Source organism: Talpa europaea, assembly GCF_964194135.1.
Source record: "Talpa europaea genome assembly, chromosome: 6".
Taxonomy (NCBI): Eukaryota; Metazoa; Chordata; class Mammalia; order Eulipotyphla; family Talpidae; genus Talpa; species Talpa europaea.
The window spans coordinates 22,650,948-22,663,292 of NC_140072.1; the positions used below are offsets into that span (position 1 = coordinate 22,650,948).

The 12,345-nt window shown below is 38.1% G+C and overlaps 1 protein-coding gene across 2 annotated transcripts in view; it reads right to left on the bottom strand.

Annotated features, from left to right (window-relative positions):
* The window catches only part of SOS1 (SOS Ras/Rac guanine nucleotide exchange factor 1), a gene marked incomplete at both ends in the record, with an annotated part of 114,768 nt that overhangs the window by 75,805 nt on the left and 26,618 nt on the right, over positions 1 to 12,345 (bottom strand). The gene's annotated exons all lie outside the window — the stretch shown is intronic.

A 12,345-nucleotide genomic window follows, 5' to 3' on the forward strand; every position in this document is an offset into this window, starting at 1 on the left:
AATGAATGGAAATTTTCTGGGTGAATCAAATCAGGAGGGCAACCCAGAAGGAATAATTTAGGTAAATGCACAGAGATATGAAAGTACACACTGAAATTTAACAAATCCAAGCAGCTTGGTATACTAAACATTTTAAATTATGGCACTTTAAAAACAAATCATCCACACTTTGCGGATTACCTTTTGTCTTAAAAAGAGTCTTGGTAAAAAAGCAGGGTACCAATATCAAAAGATTACCTTTTTAGGATAGGCTTCCCCAACATGTCCAGGACAGGCCTCCCCAAGATAATATCCCTTTGGCATGTGATTATTTTGAACTAAGGTCAAGTGAGGCCCTGCAGGCTCAGGAGAAATTTTAACTACTTTCTTAAGTATGAAAATCAGGGTATCACCCAGATTTAAGGTTATCTCCAGGAAAAACACCTTTCTGTCAGAGAGAACTGGAAGCAGGGATACATATAATTACAGAGATAAGGCCCTTTAATCATCAGAGTCCCCCTTCCTTTCTTCTTGAAGCTGTAGGCCCCTATCCCATTCCTCAGTTTGTAACAGGGTGGTCCCCAGGAAAAGGGGAAGTTCCTTATTTCCTACCCCACCCAAAGGAGGATGGAGCTAAAGAGAAAAGGAAAGCAGCAGAAACTGAGGAAGGAAGGAAGCCGGATGGAGAGCCAGAAGGAGACCTGGAGGAGGCACATGGAGCTGAGAGACATGTGAAGAAACTGCACTTGCCTTTTGGTTGTGGACTGGGTGAAACAGATGTGGGTAAGAGACCCGTGGGAAGGATGACAATGGCAGCTTTTATCTTGATTTTGATTTTGCTCTTTTCTTTCCAGACTTGTCTGGTTGTTTCTGATCCTTCTCTGTGGGTCCCCACTGAAGGTGCTTTGGACTTGTGCCAGGCTTTCAGGCCTTCCTCTGGGCCAATCCTGTTTGGGTGGACTTTACCCACAAGGGGACAGGTAACTTTGGGTGCTTGATTTAGAAACTATATTCTTTGCCTTTCCTGTATTGTTTATTAATTGTATTAAAGTTCCTTTTCATTAAAGTCTTATATGTTTTGTGTTGATGCGGCAGATGGCAGAACCTATTTAGAGCAGGCAGGTTTGGGGGCTCTGGGGTGCCCCTCTCCCTGCCCTATAACAAGTTCAGGACAAATATCCTTGTTTTGATTTCATTTATCGCAGAATTCACATTCATATAGGTTCACCATACCTATGTAAGTTTTTCGTTCCTACTACTCATCTATCTGATGCTAATTTGAATGTTCAACCAGCTTGAGAAGAACTCAGGGAATGGGGGAGATTTCCTCTCTGCCCTACACCTTCACTAGGTTCCCTACACTGTCCTCTACCTACAATGGTACCTTAAGAAATACGTACTGAGGGCCTCCCTGGTCAAGGGGTTGGGCACCGCACTAAGAAGTGATCCCCAGCCGGCCAGGGAGCAACCCACATGGCACAGCAGACCTCTTCTGACTCACCCGCTGCTCCCCTCAGCAATGTACTTCGGTCAATCTGCCTGTTCTGTTCCCCACTGTCTCTGGTGAATCCTCTCACCCCAACTCCCCCACATCTCTGGCCTGTACCCCAGCTCTTGTATGCATAAATAAATAAATCTTAAAAAAAAAAGTACTGAAATCAAATGAACTGAAATAATAAAAATCTAACAATAACATTATCATTATGTGCATGCAGTATGTACTACCTACATACTATTATGTACATACAATTTCCTAATTTTGTCCACTGAGAGGGCCTACAAGAACAGAGCCAACAAGTAATAGAGTCTAGATCTCAGTTCCTAACACATTCTCCAAAAAAAAAAAGACAGCTGATTCTAGGGTTGGGGTAGAAAATATTACTAAATAATTCTAGAATGTGCCAGAAAGTAAAGAGTGCTCAAAAGCAAAAGAAAGGATATGCTGAAAAGGCTGAGAGAGGGTAAGGGGAGGACAAGGAACAAAAGAAAGGGGGAGAGGGAAGACACAGAAACCAAGATTAAAGAGCTCCCAATGATAGCAGTTTTAACAATTTGTGTAGAAAGTAAGTACTATAGTACTGGATTATCAGCCAAAGTATTAAACGAATATCCATGAGCCCATACAGAGAAATATATGAAATATAAACATATATTTATTTTCTTAAATAATGGGACATTTTGCATATCTGTAAAATATAAGCGCACACACACACACAAACTATGAAGTTACTTCCCACCATCAGCTTTTCCAAACGTTGTAGAAGCAAACTGGGGCAGGGGCTGGGGCAGGGGTATTAATATGATCTCTCCTTCAGTTATGGCCCATTTCCAAAAATATGAAAAAGCAAAAATTTGGAAAAGATTAGAGCAAGGGGGAGGGTAATTTTATAGTGGACGGAACAAACAAACACCTTCTAGGCCAGGTGATCAAGGTTAACATCAGCAGTGATATTTCACTGATGGCATGTCCCCTTGATATGCTGTAATGAAAAATAACACTTTACCTTTGTAGTCTTATTGCCAAAACCCCATCACCTCAATCTAACCACGAGAAAGCAATCGGCTAACCAAAATTGAGGAGTATTCTGAAAAAACATAACACACAAAAAAACCATATGACTAGTGCTTCTCAAGGTTATCAAGTACAAGGAAAGTCTGAGAAACTGTCACAGACCAGACGAGGGAGGTTCGAGAGACAAGGTGATGACTAAGTGTAATGTGGTATGCTGGGTGGGATTCAAAAGCAGTAAAAAGGTCACTGGGGGAAACTGGTGAATGTGAATGAGGTGTGAAATTAAGTAAATAATAATGTACTAGTAATGCTGATTTCTTGGTTGTGACTAATGTACCACAATGATATATGGAGTTAATAATAAGGTGTGCAATAATAAGGGGTATATGGAATTCTTTGCATTATTTTTGCAACATTTTTGATAAATGAAAAACTACTCTAACGTTAAAAGTCTAATTTTTTAATTTAAGATATTTTTAAACTGTGGATTGCAACTGAAGTAGTAATAGAAGGAACTTAAAGCTTTAAATGTCTATATTAGAAGAGGGTAAAAAAATGAAAACTAACTGGCTAAGTATCCAAATTAAGAAATCTGGGAAGGGGGAAAGACCAACAAAACACCATTTCCTAAAAGATGTAAAGTTGTTTCTTTAAAAATATTGAGTAGAAAAACTGCTAGAAGAATGATCAAGAAAAAAATGCAAAATAAATATTATTGTATACAAAAAGGACAGCATAACTACAAACAAGGTGAGATTTAAAAAGATAAAAGATCGCACACAATACAAATGGTAAGGCACTGATCACAAAAATCTAAGGAAGAGCTGACAAGACTCAACAAAAACAAAGTAAATAATCCATCAAAAAATGGGCAGAAGAGCTAAAAAGAAACTTTTCCAAAGAGGAAATGCAAATGGCCAACAGGCATATGAAAAAATGTTCAACATCACTTGCAATCAGGGAAACGCAAATCAAAACCACAATGAGACACCATCTTACACCAGTGAGAACGGCACATATTAAAAAACCTAGCAACAACAAATGTTGGCGAGGATGTGGAGAAAAAGGAACTCCACTACACTGCTGATGGGAGTGCAAACTGGTGCAACCACTATGGAAAGCTGTGTGGAGGTTCCTCAACCTACTAAAAATGGAGTTTCCATGTGATCCACCAATTTCACTCCTAGGTATCTACCCAAAGGACACAAATACATTAATGCAAAAGGACACCTGCACATGTGTGTTTGCTGCAGCACTATTTACAATAGGTAAGCTATGGAAACAACCCAAATGCCCCCAAATAGATGACTGGATCAAGAAGATGTGGTATATATACACAACGGAATATTACTCAGCAATCAAAAAAGATAAACTCATGCCATCTGCAGCATCGTGGATGGAGCTGGAAGGGATCATGCTTAGTGAAATAAGCCAGAAAGAAAAAGAATAATACCGGATGGTCTTACTTATAGGAGGAATGTAGAGGATCCAAATAAGGGATCAGGAATAATAAAACAAAAATCATGCTGCAGTAGCTATCGATAGCTTTAAAGTGCTGAGACATAACCCCTTGTGCTACCAAGGAGGCAACCCTCTTCCCATTTTCTAATTGGGGTATATGTTTTTTTGCTGAGTTGTATGGTTTATACATTTTGGCTATTAACCCTTAGTCTGATATATAGTTTGCAGATATCTTTACCCATTCAGTAGTTTGCCTTTTGTTTTAATTCAACTATAAAGTCAATTTAAAAAATTATAGCTACACTATTTTTCAGATTTCCACAAAACATTCTTAAGATAGAAAAAACTCAAGAACACATGCATACACACACATACACATGTGTGAATAAATTATATATTTGTAAATAAACATGATAAGGAGAAAAATAAGGAATAATATCCTAGATGATTAACATGAACAGAAGTCGGTCCTGGGAGGGCAGGGATGTGAAAGGGAAGAAAAAAGAATAAACCAACCACCTTTGTCCCCCCAAAAGAAAACTGGACTGGGGCCTCCCTGGTGGCGCAGCAGTTGAGCGCTGGGCTGCAAAGCTGTCCGCAGCCTCTGCAGCGCCAGTTCGTTCCCCGGCTGCCAGCGAGGGTCCCACATGGCGCACAGACCTCTCCTGCCACCCGCTGCTCCCCTCAGCAGTGTACTTTGGTCCTTCTGCCTGCTCTGCTCCCCGCTCTGGCTCTGGTGAATTCTCTCACCCTCCCGTGCTTCTGACTGTACCCATTACTTGTATAAATAAATAAATCTTAAAAAAAAAGAAAGAAAAGAAAACTGAACTGAAAATTTCATATTTACATACTTTTGTAATATTTTATGTATGTATGTATATATAAATTTAAATTTTTTCATTGGTACATTATTGCTTTTCTGTGTGCATACATTAACCATGGGAAAAACATTACTCAGTCTTTTCCCACAGAAAATAACTACACACGTCAAATTCCAAACATGTGTTAAGTGCCAAGTTCATATTATCTTTCATTTGTTTTGCTCTAAAAACAGTAAAATCTTACCAAACAAAAATTTTACTACTTTTTGTGATAACCAGGTTCCCACCAATAAAACAAAGAACTGACTCAAGAAAAGACTGATCAGGCTTTTAGTTCTTTTTCAAGCATTTTCTTAATCTTCATACTCAAGAGTCTTCTAAATGTGGCAGAAACCCCTTATTGGTGATGTCCTGATAGGGAAGAGCTCCATAAAATTCCAATTTTTTTCTCCCTAATGGTCCAATCTGTCCTGTTTTTAAGTTTCAATCCCATCCTAGGAGGCATTTTTAAAGTTGGAGTAGTAGTTCATAATACATGTGTATCTGTAATATATTCTTTGGCAGTTTTCCTAAAAATAACCAACAGATGGCAGTTTATGATTTAAATATGTTGCTAATAAGATCCACCAGTAGACTGGCTGCAAACTTTAAGCATTAGATTCTAAAATCAAAATGAATCAAATCAGTGAATGAAAGGTATAAAAGCAGGGAAAAATTATTTTCAAATTCAAACTTTTCCTAATAGATCTGCTTCCTTGACATATGATCACTAACAGTAAGTTGAGTTACTAGATGAACTAAATAAATTTTGCCACATTTACACTTTCATCTCTAGAAGATAAAAAGGTCAATATCATCTATGCATACCACTTATAAATTATCCATATTCAGGATTTCTAAGTAAAATAAACTATATCCACCAGGGGCCTCCCTGGTGGTGCAAGGGGTTAAGACGTAGCACTATGAAGCTATCTGCAGCCTCTGCAGCAGAGGTTCGATCCCCAGCCAAGGAGGTGACCCACATGGTGCAGCAGACCTCTCCTGTTTCACCTGCTGCTCCCCTCAGCAGTGAATTTCCGTCAATCCACCTGCTCTGCCCTCCATTCTGTCTCTGGTGAGTCCTCTCACCCCCTACACCTCTGGCCTGTATCTCAGCTCTTGTGTGCATACATAAATCTTTTTAAAAAAAAACAAACCAGGATACATGTAGATATACATGTGTTCAACAGATGCTTATATATTAGATATTAGGAATATGAGACAGACATAGTCCCTGACCTCACAGAACTTGGAAGTAGAGAAGGGAACAAGATATTAAATAAATAATCACAAAAGGAACTACACAGTAAGAGGCAGAGTAGCAAAAAATTAGTTAAGTGTGCATTAATTTATCTAAATTCAAATCTTAGAATAAATTAAGCAAATTACTTATATTTTTTAAGATTGATTTTTATTTCTTTGTGCATATAAGAACTGGGGTATAGGCCAGAGGTGAGGGAAGTGAGAGGATTCACCAGAGACAGAGTGGGGAGCAGAACAGATGGATTTACTGGAATACACTGCTAAGGGGAGCAGAGTGAGACAGGAGAGGTCTGCTGTGCCGTGTGTGGGTTAGCTACCTGGCCGGGGATCAAACTCAGGGCACAGCGGTGATAACGATGAGGCTTGACTCCCATGCCACCAAGGAGGCACTAAGCAAATTACTTAATCCTTTTGATAATATTATGTACCAGTACACAGTGATATTTACTATATGTTAGTTGTAGTTATTATTGCTATTCTTGTTACAAGTACAGGATGATATAAAGTTATAAAAGGGAAACTAAGTTAGCTTAGTGGTTCTATAAAAAAAAGAACAAAAATAAACCTGACGGATGAGTAGCATTTAGATGAAAAGTGAACTGCTTTTCATTAACTGTATAGGCAAAGGGGATAGCATGTACATATGTGAAGGGGAGAAGACAGGAGATGAAATTAGATAGGTAGGGTCAGATCACTGTCCAGACGCAGATACTTTTACTGAGATAAAGAATACTACAGGATAAGCAGATTTTTTAGTAAGTGGGAAGGTGAACAAGGAGATTAAGAGATTATGATTGAGACATCTTTAAGTCATAAAATTAGCAAAAGGTTTAACAGGTCTGACTTTACATGAACATTTGCAAGTCACTAAATCTTCCAACTCTCAAGTTTCTCACTTGAGAAACTTGAAATGTCATTACCGATGTAACAATGGAAATGTCATTGCCCATTTCCAGAGGGTACTATGGTGATCAAATGAAATAAAATCATGTATCTGAAAGTACTTTAAATTGCAGAAATCTAAGTAATTATGGGTAATAGTTATAGGTTTTCCCCTTCTGAAAGTTGAGCATTCCTACAAAATGTTTTGTAAACCAAAATCACATAAAGCAAAGAACAAGTGTCATTAATTTTTGAGCATTCTCGGACCCAAAAAATAACCTACCAATTTATCCCTAGTAACACATGAAACATGACTAACATATAGTGAAAATAGGAACGATATAATAAATACACAATATAAAGTAGTTCAGAGGAAGGAGATTGGTGAAGCCATTCTTGCCACTGAGCATGCAGGCTGCCCCTAAGAATGGCTGCTTCAAAACAAATATTAAATGCTATTTTTGCTTTTTTACCTTTTATTGTAAAATAAAAAATTCTCTTCAAATTTATTTCAGTTAGAGAAAACAAGTACTAATGTAGAATTTTTATAAAAGTGAAGTGGCTTAATGCAAACTGAAAAATTAGGGGACAGGACAAATGACAGTTGAACTAGATATAAAAAATATAAATGAAGATTGAAAATACTTGAACTCATCAATCTGACACATTTCCCTTTATATATACCAACAATCAACGCTATCTCACTTTATATTACATAATCCCACATATCAGTGGTTTTTAACCTATCTCCAAATAAACCCTCTGCCATCCAGGTCCTTATAGTGAAACTCTGTTAGCACACCACTCACTACTAACTTAAGGGTTAAGACCTGACAGTGCAGGGTGCCTGTTAGATCAGTCATACTGCCAATACCAGTCATTAGATATTTTGAATATAGTCCTTGAGTCACCATACATGAGCTACATAAAGGGGAAAAACACGAATTTAATCAGCCATCTTTTAAACCAAAGACTATTCTTTCTCTGCCCTTTTCTAGATTTTTAGTTTAAGATGACTTTATCAACTCTACTCCTTCATTTTGGATTAACTATCCTATCCTATACCAAAAGCAGAAGTGTTCAACGCCAGCACTACTGACACCTTGAGTAGGAGACTATCCTGTGCACCCTAAGATGTTTAGCAGCATATCTGGTCTCTAACCATTAGATACCATTAGCACCTGCCCACAACTATAACAACCAAAAATGTCACTCAACATATCCAAATATCCTGAAGCATGGTAAGCAAAATCACTCCTGGTTGAAGCCACAGGAAGAAAAGGTAAACCTATTTTTTCCTACCTCTTCATAGTACCATAAGCAGGTAATCCCCTGTCCAACAAAATGACTGGATAAAAATAAAATCTCCAACACTTCACAGCTTTTCAATCTAATCTAGAAGACTTCTTCCTTACTGCTTGATAAGTTCCATTAACAGTATTCCCTTACCTGTGTTTGCACAACATGCATACACATTATAGTTCTATCTCAACTTTTAAAAATAGTGGTTTATATACTTATACCTTATATAATTACTGAGACCGAAATCACACTTTTTGAGGTGAGAGGTAATATATTTAAATCTTGAAATAAAAATTTTAAAAATCAAACAAAATATGCCTCAATAGAAAAGATTTTGAAATTTTCAAATAAAATCTCTTTAAAAGGAAGGCAAACTTAGTAACAGAGGTTCTTACTTAGTTGCAAAAATAGTTTCTTAAAACTAGGCATTGAAGAAAAATATATACCAAATTCTCTGATTAAATTTTAAAATGAAAACAATTTACTTCCAAATAACAAAATGTTATCATAACTTTTCTTCTGAAGCAGTGTTATTTCTTTTGCAAAACTGACTCTAAAAAAAGTAGCTCTAAGCCTATATAAAGATCTCAAAAAATCAATACAGAAATACTTTTAATTTTTTTAAACAAATACATTTAAAAAACTAATTAAAGGTTTGTTAACTCTTACAATAACAGGAAAATTTTCATAACTATCTCAAATCTTTAAACAATCTTGCAAGATAGGCAATATTTTCCCCACTATACAGATAATAAAGGGTTATCTAGGTCATTCTATTTTTTGCTTTGTATTTCTCTTCAACAATTGCATGACCCAACATCTTTCTTTCCAGTTTATGACAATGAAAATACAAATTAAATGAAAATTTAAAAAAACTAAACCACTAAATTGTAAAAGTTACAAATTTGTCCCAAAATATACTTACATTAAATAAAATACACATTTCTGTAAAAGATCTACAGTAAATGACTCTGCATTCTTGGGAGGAGTCAATATTCCTGGAAGAAGCTAAGGCAATCCGCATCCAATCAGTTTGGGGGGACAGTTATCCCCCATCTGCAAGCCACACTGGATACATCATTAGAAATCACTTGTGGAGGGAACTGATTTTGTCTGTGCATAGGGAAGAAACAAACTCTAGCCTCACTTCTGCGTTCATCAGGAATCTCATTAACAATCTAAACAGTAAAGTTTCAAGAAGTAGACATGTTAAGGTAAGAAGACAACTCTTTAGAAGCCCAAACACATTTGCTTGCTGCATTTATGTGGAATCTCTATCTACTATAGGCAGTCTTCTTCCTCAAATATGGTCATAAGACTTGGAAGACCAGGTGGGACTGAGAGTTTGAGGACTAAGGAGGAGGGGGTCCCCCTTGCTTTAAGGTGAAGACAAACTTGGAAAACACATCTGTAAGAGGAACAAGAACAACAATTTCAATCCTAGTGGGTGGTGCTCATGGCCAACTTGATGGTAGAAGGTAGAGCTTTTTGGACTGCAGCCCCTGAACAGAGGTTATGGAAAGAGGGGCAGAGTGGAGGCTTTTTGGCAATTTAGCTACCGGGGCTTTGGCAATAAAATTGCTGGTGAGGAGGGTTGTCTGTGAAGAAGTCACTGGCTTGCCTCATTTGGCTTCAGCTTAGACATCTGTCTCTGCTCAGGGGAACTATCTGGGGTAGGACACTATCTGGTATGACTTCGGGCTGCTTGCCAGTCTGTGAATTTTCTCTTTCTGTCAGCACTCCCTTTTTCTCACTCCTTTTGTAAATAAATCCTGTTACTGTTGTTTCTCACCAAGTGTTTGCTTAGAGTCCTGTCCTGTAGTAGTAAAAGTGAGGATGAGGACCCACCACCTGGTCATTCCTAGGTCCCAGGGTTTGTTTCTTTCCAAGTCCATGGCCCTGCAATGTCCTCCTCCTGTCAACTGGCATAGTGCTTCATGTAGTCTTCCATTTTATTGTGGAAGTCCTCCTCACAATTGATGTTCTGCAGCCTAAATATTCAGTTGATCATCAGAATTCAAAGGATTGATAAGCAAAGAATTTAATTCACAAACAATGTCGCGTTATGTCCTTGTGGGAGCCCCAGTCAGGGCCACTAATCAAAAGTTTTCTCAGTACACTTAGATACATTTCACCTATCTCTGTTATACTGGGGTGCCAGATCCTAGTGAAGCATTTATTTCACTTTGAGAAGCACCATTTTGTGCACATCAGGAACTTTAGTTTCAAGTTGAAATTGTCCATGCTGGTAGTAACCCTTATCCAGGGTCACTGTGAGGTGAAAGTAATGAAGCTTGTTTGGATCAGGAAAAAATGCACTTTACATATTTAAGGTAAACTAGCTTCAAGTTCTGCAACCTCCTTAAGAAGCAACCTGTCTCTCAGACACTGCAAGTAGAGGTGGAGGCTGTGGCTGACATCTAAAACCCTCTGAGATCATCATCATGCTTCAGTTTGCTTGAGAGTCTCAGTAGTACTGCTGTCTTTACACTCGGCACTCTAAACCAAGAACCATGCCTGGCACCCAACGCCATGCCTGGCAGCCACTCACAGCAGTACTGGCTCCAGACAGCCAACACGAAGAGGCAGGACAGTGACTGGGCAGCTCTCACCAGCCTATCCAGGCTATTCTAAATGAGAATAGGGTCTGAAAGAAGGGCCTTCCTCGTGGCACAAGGGGTTAAGACATAGCACTATGAAGCTATTTGCAGCCACTGCAGCACGAGTTCGATCCGCAGCCAGGGAGCTAACCACATGGCGCAGCAGACCTCTCCTATCATGCCTGCTGCTCCCCTCAGCAGTGTATTTCAGTCAGTCCATCTGTTCAGCTCCCCACTCTGTCTCTGATGAATCCTCTCACCCCCTGCACCTCTGGCCTACACTCCAGGTCTTGTATGCATAGATAAATAAACCTTTAAAAAATAAAAAAATACAGCCTGAAAGACTTAGTAAGAATTTGCCTTGTTTTATTTGAGCTTCTAATTCTACAATATGCTCCTACTCAAGCAATATATAATAGTATAACAATTCTGTAACTTCTCTTGAGAGCAGGAGATGCATTTATATCCTTGACCAACCTACCTACCACTCAATAAACTAATGAATTCAATCAAATATCATCAGAAAAGGTAGCTTCCTGAAAATGTAGTTTTAAATACTTTTTAAAGTAAAAAATATTAAGTACAGCAAGCAACAAAAATGTACTTTTGAAGAAAAATGTTGAATGTTCCTGACAAGTGCTTATTTAATCACCAAGATTTAAATAACATCTGCCTTACCAAAAAATGATTTTATAGTTCTATCATTTTTTTCCTGATATAAGTGAACATTATTTAATTGATATCACTATTTAGTTGATCCTAGAAACTACAGTAGTAAATAATTTTTAGTATTATTACAAAGGGAAACCATATTTATGGATTCTATAGCAAAGTGTTGGATATCCAAATGACTTTGTGTCACTTATATTTCCACCAATACAGGGCAGCATCAGTCAGACATAAAGGTGGTGAATAAATGTTTCTGACTACAATGCTGACTATAAGTAATTTTACTCAGAGATTCCTGTTTTCACATTCTAAAGTAGGTGTGTAGTTTTTTACTAAATTAAGACCATTTAACACAATATTTGCCAAATCAGAAGGAATAGTAGCAGTAGCCCAACAAAGCATAATTTTTAGAGGAACAAATAGCAGGGAGTTCAGTGTGACTACAGCAGATTCAGCAGAGAGTTTGGAGATGAGATCAGAGATACGGGAGGACAGATCACTTAAGGACTTGGACTCTGAGTGCAACAGAGCAACAATGATGTAAAACCAAGAAGACCTTTAGAGCACTTTTACAAGGGTGCTACTTCTATTTTTTTTTTTTTTAAGATTTTATTTATTTTTGCATAGAAGAACTGGGGTGTAAGCTAGCGGTGTGGGGAGTGAGAGGAGTCACCAGAGACAGTGGGGAGAAGGCGTATCTATACTGCTGAGGGGGGCAGCAGGTGAGACAGGAGAGGTCTGCTGCACCATATGTGGATTAGCTCCCTGGCCGAGATTGAACTCAGGCTCAAACCATGATAGCTCTGAGACTTAAACC